Raw genomic sequence first — 9,389 nt, 5'->3', positions numbered from 1 at the left:
TCCTGCTGTGTAGTGGGGAGTCTGCCTTTCCCTCTGCCTTTGCCTCTCCCTCTGCTTCTGCCTCTCTACCTCTCCCGCCCCCCCTCCCGGGTTTGATAGCTCTCACGCTCTCTCTCTCAAATAAATAAAATCATTAACAATTTTTTTAAAAAGTTCAAACTCTCACTCTACTCCAATGGACTTTTGTTCAGGGAAGTCCTTCACAATTTTGTCCTGTCCTCCATAGAAACAAGCCCCTCTCATTTGGTTCTCCAGACTTGCCTATGGTTCACTATAGTTTGCTTGTCCTGAATCACAGTTCCTCTGCTATTCCCACATAAACACATTTTGCTAGTAAAATAACTGGCTAATTTTAGGATTAACAAAACCATAATTGTGTATGGATAGAGGGCAGAAACAGAATTGAATAAACACTGTAATTTAATCTTGAAGTCAAGAAGACTTAGTGAAAGAATATGTGTAAGAAGTAGAAGAGTGAAAGGGAGCCGGGAGATGGGTTAATAGGAAAATATGAAGCAATTGGCTAAAGGTGTTCCAAAAAGAGGGAACTGAATTACCAAGAGCATAGAAGCAGAAGATAATCTCATAGATTAGAAGTGCTAGATCATAAAGTATGAGGTGAAAATCTGAGAGGTAGGGCTAGACATAAACCAAATCGGGAGGACTAGTTATTTGTGGCAGGCACTGGTTTTAGCAGGGAGTTATTTAGAATGGAGAATTTGAGACATAGGAGCTTAAATAGATAATTCAAGTTTATGAAGGCAACTTTCTGAAGGACTAAAAAATGATAAAACATATAAAAGAAGAAGCTATAGAGAAGAATAAGTGGAAAAAATTAAAATGTGTACTTTTTTTCAGTTTTCCATAGAGAGGTGTCAGTATATATAATTTAAAGTAAAATTTAAAAATCCATATAGCAAAATATATGAACAAAAGAAGCAATAAGTCAAAAAATATATCAGATGACAGATTTAGGCTCAATTTTTATTATATGCATAAATATAAACGGGATAGACTAAAAACTGCCAGATTGCCTTTTTTTAATATACAGTTGTAACTATTTATTAGAGACTTTTAAATAGATAACTAAATGAAGTTGGTAGCTGGAAAATATCTTAGAGGGCATCTGGACCCACCCCCTTATTTATAGAGAGAAAAACAGGCCAAGAGAAGTCAAGAAAATTATGATCTCAATTAGTGTTCATTCTCTTAATAAATTATACTTCACCTTCAACTTAGTGATTAGAGGTAATCTTTAACAATAGTAGCTGGAGTGAAAAATTATCTAATTATATATCCCAATATTTTGCATTATTATTTCAGAAATGTGCTCTGTTAGGAAAATCATTGCCAAATAACAAAAATCTTACAATATACCAGTCTAATTCAGGGGACAAATTATCCTTGTTGTTGTTTAATTCACCCTTATTTCTCTTCTCTCATCTATATAAGAAAAGTTCATTGAATGGAGAATTGATCCAGTTCTCTGCACATTCATTAGAAGAATAAGTGTATTGAAATTACAATTTAGTTTGAGTTACATTGTTAGATTCTGTGGAACACTGGAATATTTAAGCATAAAAAATTACTTCTATGTTAAAATTATGCCATAACAGGACAAATCTCATTTATTGAACCAGAGTATTTATACATTTTTCCCCCTTGTGCTAGACTGTTATGGTTCCATATATTTCTGTTTTCTGGGCATTGAAAATTTATTGCATGAAGATTTTTCATGTAAACGTATTAGGAAATAAATCTGATTTGTAACCAAGAAGCTGGTACCAGTGTTGTTGTTTTTTCAAAGAACCTTATCATACCTCCGAACTTTTGAAGGATGAGTATGTTTGCCCTTTATTTTAAAAATAGCTTATATTCTGGTTATTGTCTGTAAGTTTCAAATTAATTTAAGTGGATATATATCCTACATATGTTTACAATAAGAAACAGATTGTTTTTAAAAAATCTATTTCCGATTAAAGCAAAACATAACAAAAACTTAAAGGCATATGAACGTATGAATACTTCCTACATGATCAAAAATATGTTCCAAACAACGAACCAACACCAAACTTAGAATTATTACCAGTAAAATTGAGACCGAGATAAGAATACTCATTTACAACTATTATATAACATTGCTTTGGAATTAACAGCCTGTGCAAGAAAATACAATAGAAAGTATAAATTCAGGGGAAAATAAAAAGGCAAATTTATCATCATTTTCTAATTATATGATTATTGTCTTAGTTCAGGCTACTATAGCAAAATAACACAAGCTGGGTAGCTCATAAACAACAGAAATGTATTTCTCATAGTTCTGAAGCCTGAGAAATCCAAGGTCAAGACACTGGCAGATTAGGTGTCTGGTGAAAGCCTGTTTCCTGATTCATAGACTGCTGTCTTCTCTGTGTCTTCACAGGGTGGAAGGGACACGGAAACTCTCTAGGGTCTTTTTCATAAGGGTATTAATCCCACTCATGAGGATTCTACCCTCATGATCTAATCACCTCTCAAAGGTCTCACCTTCTAATACTATTATATTGAGGATTGGGGTTCAACATAGATTTGTGGGTGGGGAGGAGTGGAGACACAGTCTGTAGCAATTATATAAATTAAAACACACACTAAAAATGTCTGAGAAACAATAAGAATTGAATAGAGGGCTCCTTTAATAATATTGTATAAGAATAACTTTTCTATATGCAAACAACATCCAGTTAGAAAAAAATATGGCAGGAAAGATTACATTTACAGTAGCAAACAAAATCCTTAGAAGTACATTTAAAAATAAAAGAAGAAAGCTTTAAATCTCTCCTAAAAATCAATCAATCAATCAATCAATCTCTCCTAAGACTAGAACAAAATATTGAAGTAAATAAAAAGACAACACCTTTTTGGATAGGAAAACTCAAGAAATTTATTATAGAAAATTTTAAACATACATAAGGCAGAGATGGTTAGTGACCATGCCCCTCATCCAGATTCAATAATTATCAATTGGTAACTAATCATTTTTTTTTTTTTAACAAAAATACAAGAGAACAAATCTACACCTTTATTTACTTTTCATTAAATTTAAATCCTTGGGTGCCTGGGTGGCTCAGTCGGTTAAGCGACTGCCTTCGGCTGAGGTCATGATCCTGGGGTCCAGGGATCGAGTCCCGCATCGGGCTCCCTGTTCAGCAAGGAGCCTGATTCTCCCTCTAACCCTCCCCCCTCTCATGTATTCTCTCACTCTCTCAAAATAAATAAATCTTTAAAAAAAAAATTAAATCCTTGAGGGGTACAGCATCACACGGATTCTGTGGCCAATGGCTTTAGCAGGAAGGTTGCTTCGGAATTTGGCACGAACCATGCCACTGTTCCCATGAGCACGAGTTACTTTTCCCCAGATTACTCTGGTTTTGTTTGGTTTGCCACCAGGAGTCACTGTGTTGTTCTTTGCTTTGTACACATAAGCACATCTCTTGCCTAGATAGAATTCTGTTTCATCTTGAGCATAAACACCTTCGATTTTAAGAAGAGCTGTGTGCTCCCTCTGGTTCCGGAGACCCCGCTTATAGCCAGCAAAAATGGCCTTGGACCACAGCCTTCCAGACATTATTTTGCCTTATAGGAGTCCTCTTCCCAGCAGGCCTCCACAGACTCCAAGATGGCGGAAAAAGAAAGGTGAAGCCTAACTAATCATGTTTTATGTCTATCTGCCCTATTCCTCAATCTCATATTACTTTGAAGCAAATAGGAGATAAATTCTTTTATCCTTAAATATTTCAATAAGTACATGTAAAAAAATTTTTAAACAAAATAATATTGTCAAACGTAAATATATTAAAAGTAATTCTCTACTATTAAGAATCTAGTCAGTGCTCAAATTTCCAATTGCTTCATAAATATTGTATTGTTTTCCAGTTTGCTCCTTTGAATTAGAATCCAAAAGTCTACCACTTGCAGTTTTCAAAGATTTTATTTATTAATTTGTCAGAGAGAGACACAGTGAGAGAGGGAACAAAGGCAGGGGGACTGGGAGAGGGAGAAGCAGGCTTCTGGCTGAGCAGGGAGCCCGATGTGGGACTCAATCCCAGGACCCTGGGATCATGGCCTGAGCCAAAGGCAGATGCTTAACGACTGAGCCCCCCAGGTACCCCTAGCACTTGCAGTTTTTTAAAAAATAAACCATTTGTCCTTCAAGGCTTCCTACAGTCTGAATTTTGTGGATTGTATCTTAATCGTATAAACATCTTTGTCTCTTTTATGTATTTAGTATAAATTGCTAGTTGGATGTGGAGGCTTGCTCTAATTTAGGCTATTTTTTTATATGGCAAGACTACTTTGTCTTTGATCATGTTTTTCCATTAAAAGGCAAATAATGTGTGGTTGCCTCTCTTTTCATTGATGAGTAATGTCCAAGCTCATTAATTTGTTAAGCATTGAAAAACAATGATATTCTATTTTTCCTTTTTTGTTAGCTTAAAGGGGTAGTTCTCTCATTTACTATTTGATCACCCATAGTATAGTTTATGTAGAAAGGAAAGATTAATTCTTGATTTGTTCTCTTTATTTTCTACTTTTAAAAATATTCAGCTTACTAGCATCATTCAATGATGACCAATTAATTTGTTGTTGTTACAGTTGTTGGGTGGTGTTATAAGATATGTGCCAATCTATTGTAATTATTATCCTTTTAATACTTAGAATATCCTAACTTTGGCCAGTGGTAAACATTTCAAAATTCACTCTTGAGTGCTTTTGACAAAACCCTAGTAGGCTTTACTTTTTTCTGTGCTACTTACTCTGAAAGATGCCCTGGGATCCTCGTATTCATTTTTTGGGGGGGCCTTATAATTAGCCATACCTCCAAGGACCCCTACTTTCTTTTACTAGGACGCAGTATTTAGAGACCATAATGTGTGTGCTAGGGGACTATTATTTTTAAAGATGCTAGTTCTCATATTTTTTAATTAAGTGAAGTATCAAATAAAATGCCAGCAGGATATATTGGACAAAGTAACAATAAAATTCATTTGGAAGGTTTAAGAATAAGAATTTAATGGGGGAGGGGCGCCTGGGTGGTTCAGTCATTAAGCGTCTGCCTTCGGCTCAGGTCATGGTCCCAGGGTCCTGGGATCAAGCCCTGCAGCATCAGGCTCCCTGCTCAGCGGGAAGCCTGCTTCTCCCTCTCCCACTCCCCCTGCTCTCTTGCTGTGTCTCTTTTTGTCAAATAAATAAATAAAATATTTAAAAAATAATAATAAAAAATTTTTAAAAAAAGAAGTCAATGGGAGAATGGCCATTTCACATGCTAAAACAAAGGACAAAGTTACAAAAATCTGAACAACTTTATACTACAGAGGAAATAAGAAATAGGCCGAAGCAGAACATGGCATTTCTTTTAAACTGAGGGGAAAGGAAGAGGCAAATTATTCAGTAAGTGTTATTGAGACAATTGGCTATTTATATCATTAACCATGAAAGGGGTATTACATGTTAACATCATAATCGAAATGGATGGAAGATTTAATTCAAAAAGTATAGATGGCTTTATTCATTAACTTGGGGGTGGGAAAAGCATTTCAAATTAAAACTTAAAATCTAGAAACTGTAAAGCCAAACTAAACTAAACAAAAAAGAGAGAAATTTGATATATAGACTTTTAAATTATTTATATGTAAATATATATGAAGTCAAGACAGAGGACAAACTGGAGAAATATTAAACACACATCATGTACAAAAGAGATTAACTTTTTTACTTTATAGTAGCGCCTCAAAGTATAAATATTTACAACCCAATTGAAAAATCAGAAACAATACGAATAGGCAATTAACAGAAAATGAAAATGTGTAATAAACATGAGAAGATATTTTAATCACATTTAAATAAATGTAAATACAAATAATAGCATTTCATTTTCAGCTGTTTAAGTTGGATTATATGCCCCCCTCAAAAACGATAGGTTGAAGTCCCATAACCTGCAGTACATTATCTTATTTGGAAATAGGATTATTACACGTGTAATTAGGTAAGATGAGTAGAGTGGTCTCTTAAGCTAATATTATGAAAGAAAACAGCCATCTAACAATACAGAGACACATAGGAATGCCATATAATGACAAAGGCATGTTCTGTTACTGAGAGCGGTTATGTTAAAATATCCCCCTATGATTATGTTTTACTGTTTCCTGTGTGTGTGTGTGTGTGTGTGTGTGTGTGTGTGTGAATGTATGTTGAAGCTGTATCCATTATTGCTTTATATATTTCAAAGCTCTTTCTTTCTAGGCACATACAAATTTAAGATTGTTATCATCCTTTATTATCATGAAATAATCTTTTTTATGTCTAATAATACCTCTTGTTTGGAAGTCTGCTTTGCCATAGGGCTAGAACTGGAGTGCAAAACTTAAGGAAATGACTGTACGTTTCCAACCCTGAGGATAAGTGCCTCCTTAAATTTTGGGCCCTAGATGCTTCATTCTTCAGGAGGCACTCACTCTCTCTCATGCAAGTATCTAATGTACTTGTACTTGCTTGTCTTACCCTGGTTCCACTCCTCCTTTGTCTAATACGAATACGGCAACTCTAGCATTCTTTGGGATAGTGTTTGCTTGGTTCATTTTTTCCCATTCTTTATCTCTTCACCCTTTTGTGTCCTTATATTTAAAATGTCTCAAATAATATACAGTTGAACTTACGTTTTAACTAAGTTTGACAATATTAGTCTTTTAACTGAAATGTTTAGTCCATTCACATTAGATATAATTATGGCTATAGATCTATACATAAGGTTGTCTACCAGTTTTTTAAAATGATTTGTTTCAATTTTTGTTCTTTTATTTTTTTAATTCTTCTTATTATTTTTTGTAAGTAGGCTCCATACCCAGCATGGAGCCCAATGCAGGGCTTGAACTCATGACCCTGAGATCAAGACCTGAGCTGAGATCAAGAGTCAGACACTTAACCCACTGAGCCACCCAGGCACCCTTGTTCTTTTACTTTTCCTCTTTCCTTAATATCAACCAGTATTTTAAATCCTTCATCTATATATTATGTATATATAGATTAGTTAAAACCCTTTTATTTTATTCTTTAGTGATTATTGTAGTGATCTGAACAAATATCCTTCATTTATATACAGTTGGTTCTCAGTTCTTGAAGACTGCAGAAATCTTAGAGTTTACCATTCCCACCTTTGAATTATTGATATGTCATATTTTGTACATGTAGTATGTTATAAACCTCATAAGGCATACTTACCACTTTTTTTAAACCGTAAGTTTTCTTTTGATTTACCCACATATTTAACTTTTCTAGTGTTCATTTCTTTTTTTTTTTAAGATTTTATTTATTTATTTGACAGAGAGAGACACAGAGAGAGAGAGGGAACACAAGCAGGGCAGAGGGAGAGGGAGAAGCAGGGAGAGTGGCAGGCAGAGGGAGAAGCAGGCTTCCTGCGGAGCAGGGAGCTTGATGCGGGGCTCAATCCCAGGACCCTGGGATCATGACCTGAGCCGAAGGCAGACACTTAACCAGCTGAGCCACCCAGGCACCCCTCTAGTGTTCTTTCTTTCTTTCATGTTTTCATCTGCAACCATTTCCCTTCAACTTGAAAAAGTCCCTTTCCTATTTCCTGTAGTGCTGGTTTGTTGACAGCACATTCTTTCAGATTTTCTTGAGGGACTGAAAACATCTTTAATTTGCCTTCATTTTTGAAAAACAGTTTTATTGGATATAGGATTTTGGTTGGCAGTTTCAATTTTTTTCTTTTCATTGCTTTAAAGATGTCATCCAATTGCCATTGTCTTCTATTGTTTGTTTTGGAAAGTCAGTCATAAGTCTTATTCTTGCTTTTTGAAGGCAATGTGTCTTTTTTTTCTCTACCTGGTTAAAAAATTTGTTTGTTTTTGAGCATTTTACCTATGTCTTGCCATAAATTGTTTCTTTATATTTATCCTTTTTGGAGTTGGCTGAGATTCTTGGATCTCTGGTTGATGCCTCTCATCAGGTTTGGAAAAATTCTTATCTGTATCTCTTTAAATATTGTCTCTGTCCTCGTTTCTCTTCTTCTGAGATTCCAGGTACACATATATTAGCTCATGTCCTATATGAAATTTTTGTCTTATATTCACTAATACTCTATTCTGTTCTTTCTATTTTTTTTCTCTGTGTGCTTCAGTTTGAATATTTTTCTGTTTTTATGTTCACTAATAGTGTCTGTATTGTGTCTAGTCGGCTATTAAACAAATTCCATGAATTCTTAAATTCATATATGTATTTCTTCAGTTCTACAATGTCTCATTTGATTTTTATATTGATTCAAATTATATGTTGAAAATATCCATCTTTTATTCTTTACATTATCTATTTTATTTAAAATTATTTTTGTTATCTATTTTAAAGCTCTTGTCTGTGTATTCCAATGACATTCATGGAAGGGGATGGTCTCCTTATAACATCTTTTTTTTTTCTCTTTATTTTCAGTTACATTTTCCTGATTCTTCCCATGTCTCATGTTTACTTTTGCATGCCAAAGAACCATAGAGAGTGGTTGATGTTATTTTCCCTCAGATAGCATTTGCCCTTTTTTTTCTTTGTTTTATTTTTAAGATTTATTTATTTATTTATTTGACAGAGAGAGAGAGAGAGAGAGAGAGAGAGAGAGCGAGAGAGGGAACACAAGCAGGGGGAGGGGGAGAAGGAGAAGCAGGCTTCCCGCTGAGCGGGGAGCCTGATGCAGGGCTCGATCCCAGGCGCCTGGGTTCATGACCTGAGCCAAAGGCAGACGCTTAACGACTGAGCCACCCAGGCGCCCCTAGCATTTGCCCTTTTCTCTGTCACACATGCAGACTGAGGGGAAATTATCTGAGTTCACATGGGAATTTAGCTTGGTAGGTGCTTAATTGTAGCTTAAGATAAATTTAGTACTTCTCAGGTTTCATATATTTCCAGTAGAGACATTTCCTGTGTTTTTGCAGACCCCTTGCCTCTAGAGGGGCTTTGTCTCCTCAGCTTTACAAAAAAGCACTCATATTTGAGGCTTCTTTAGATTCATTTGCAAGTGACCACCCAAAACTCTGCTGGTTTCTCTTTCTTTCTTTTTTTTTTAAAGATTTTATTTATTTATTCATGAGAGACAGAGGGAGAGAGAGAGAGAGAGAGAAGCAGGCTCCCAAAGAGCAGGGAGCCCGATGTGGGACTCGATCCCAGGACTCTGGGACCATGACCCGAGCCGAAGGCAGACACCCAACATCTGAGCCACCCAGGCGCCCGGTTTCTCTTTCTGTAGCAGACTTTTTTTTTCCTTGTTTTATTTTTAAGATTTATTTATTTATTTATTTGACAGAGAGAGAGAGAGAGAGAGAGAGAGAGAGAGAGAGAGACAGCGAGAGAGG

At 35.4% G+C, this 9,389-nt stretch overlaps 1 pseudogene; it reads right to left on the bottom strand.

The window, feature by feature from the left end:
- Nucleotides 1-3,271: 3,271 nt before the first annotated feature.
- Nucleotides 3,272-3,628, bottom strand: LOC112820994 (large ribosomal subunit protein eL33 pseudogene; annotated as a pseudogene).
- Nucleotides 3,629-9,389: the final 5,761 nt, after the last annotated feature.

The sequence above is a fragment of the Callorhinus ursinus genome, unplaced genomic scaffold (assembly GCF_003265705.2).
Source record: "Callorhinus ursinus isolate GAN/ISIS: 27379988/994484 unplaced genomic scaffold, GSC_fseal_2.0 scaffold1, whole genome shotgun sequence".
In the NCBI taxonomy this organism is placed as follows: domain Eukaryota; kingdom Metazoa; phylum Chordata; class Mammalia; order Carnivora; family Otariidae; genus Callorhinus; species Callorhinus ursinus.
This window is presented reverse-complemented; position numbering and strand designations above follow the sequence as displayed.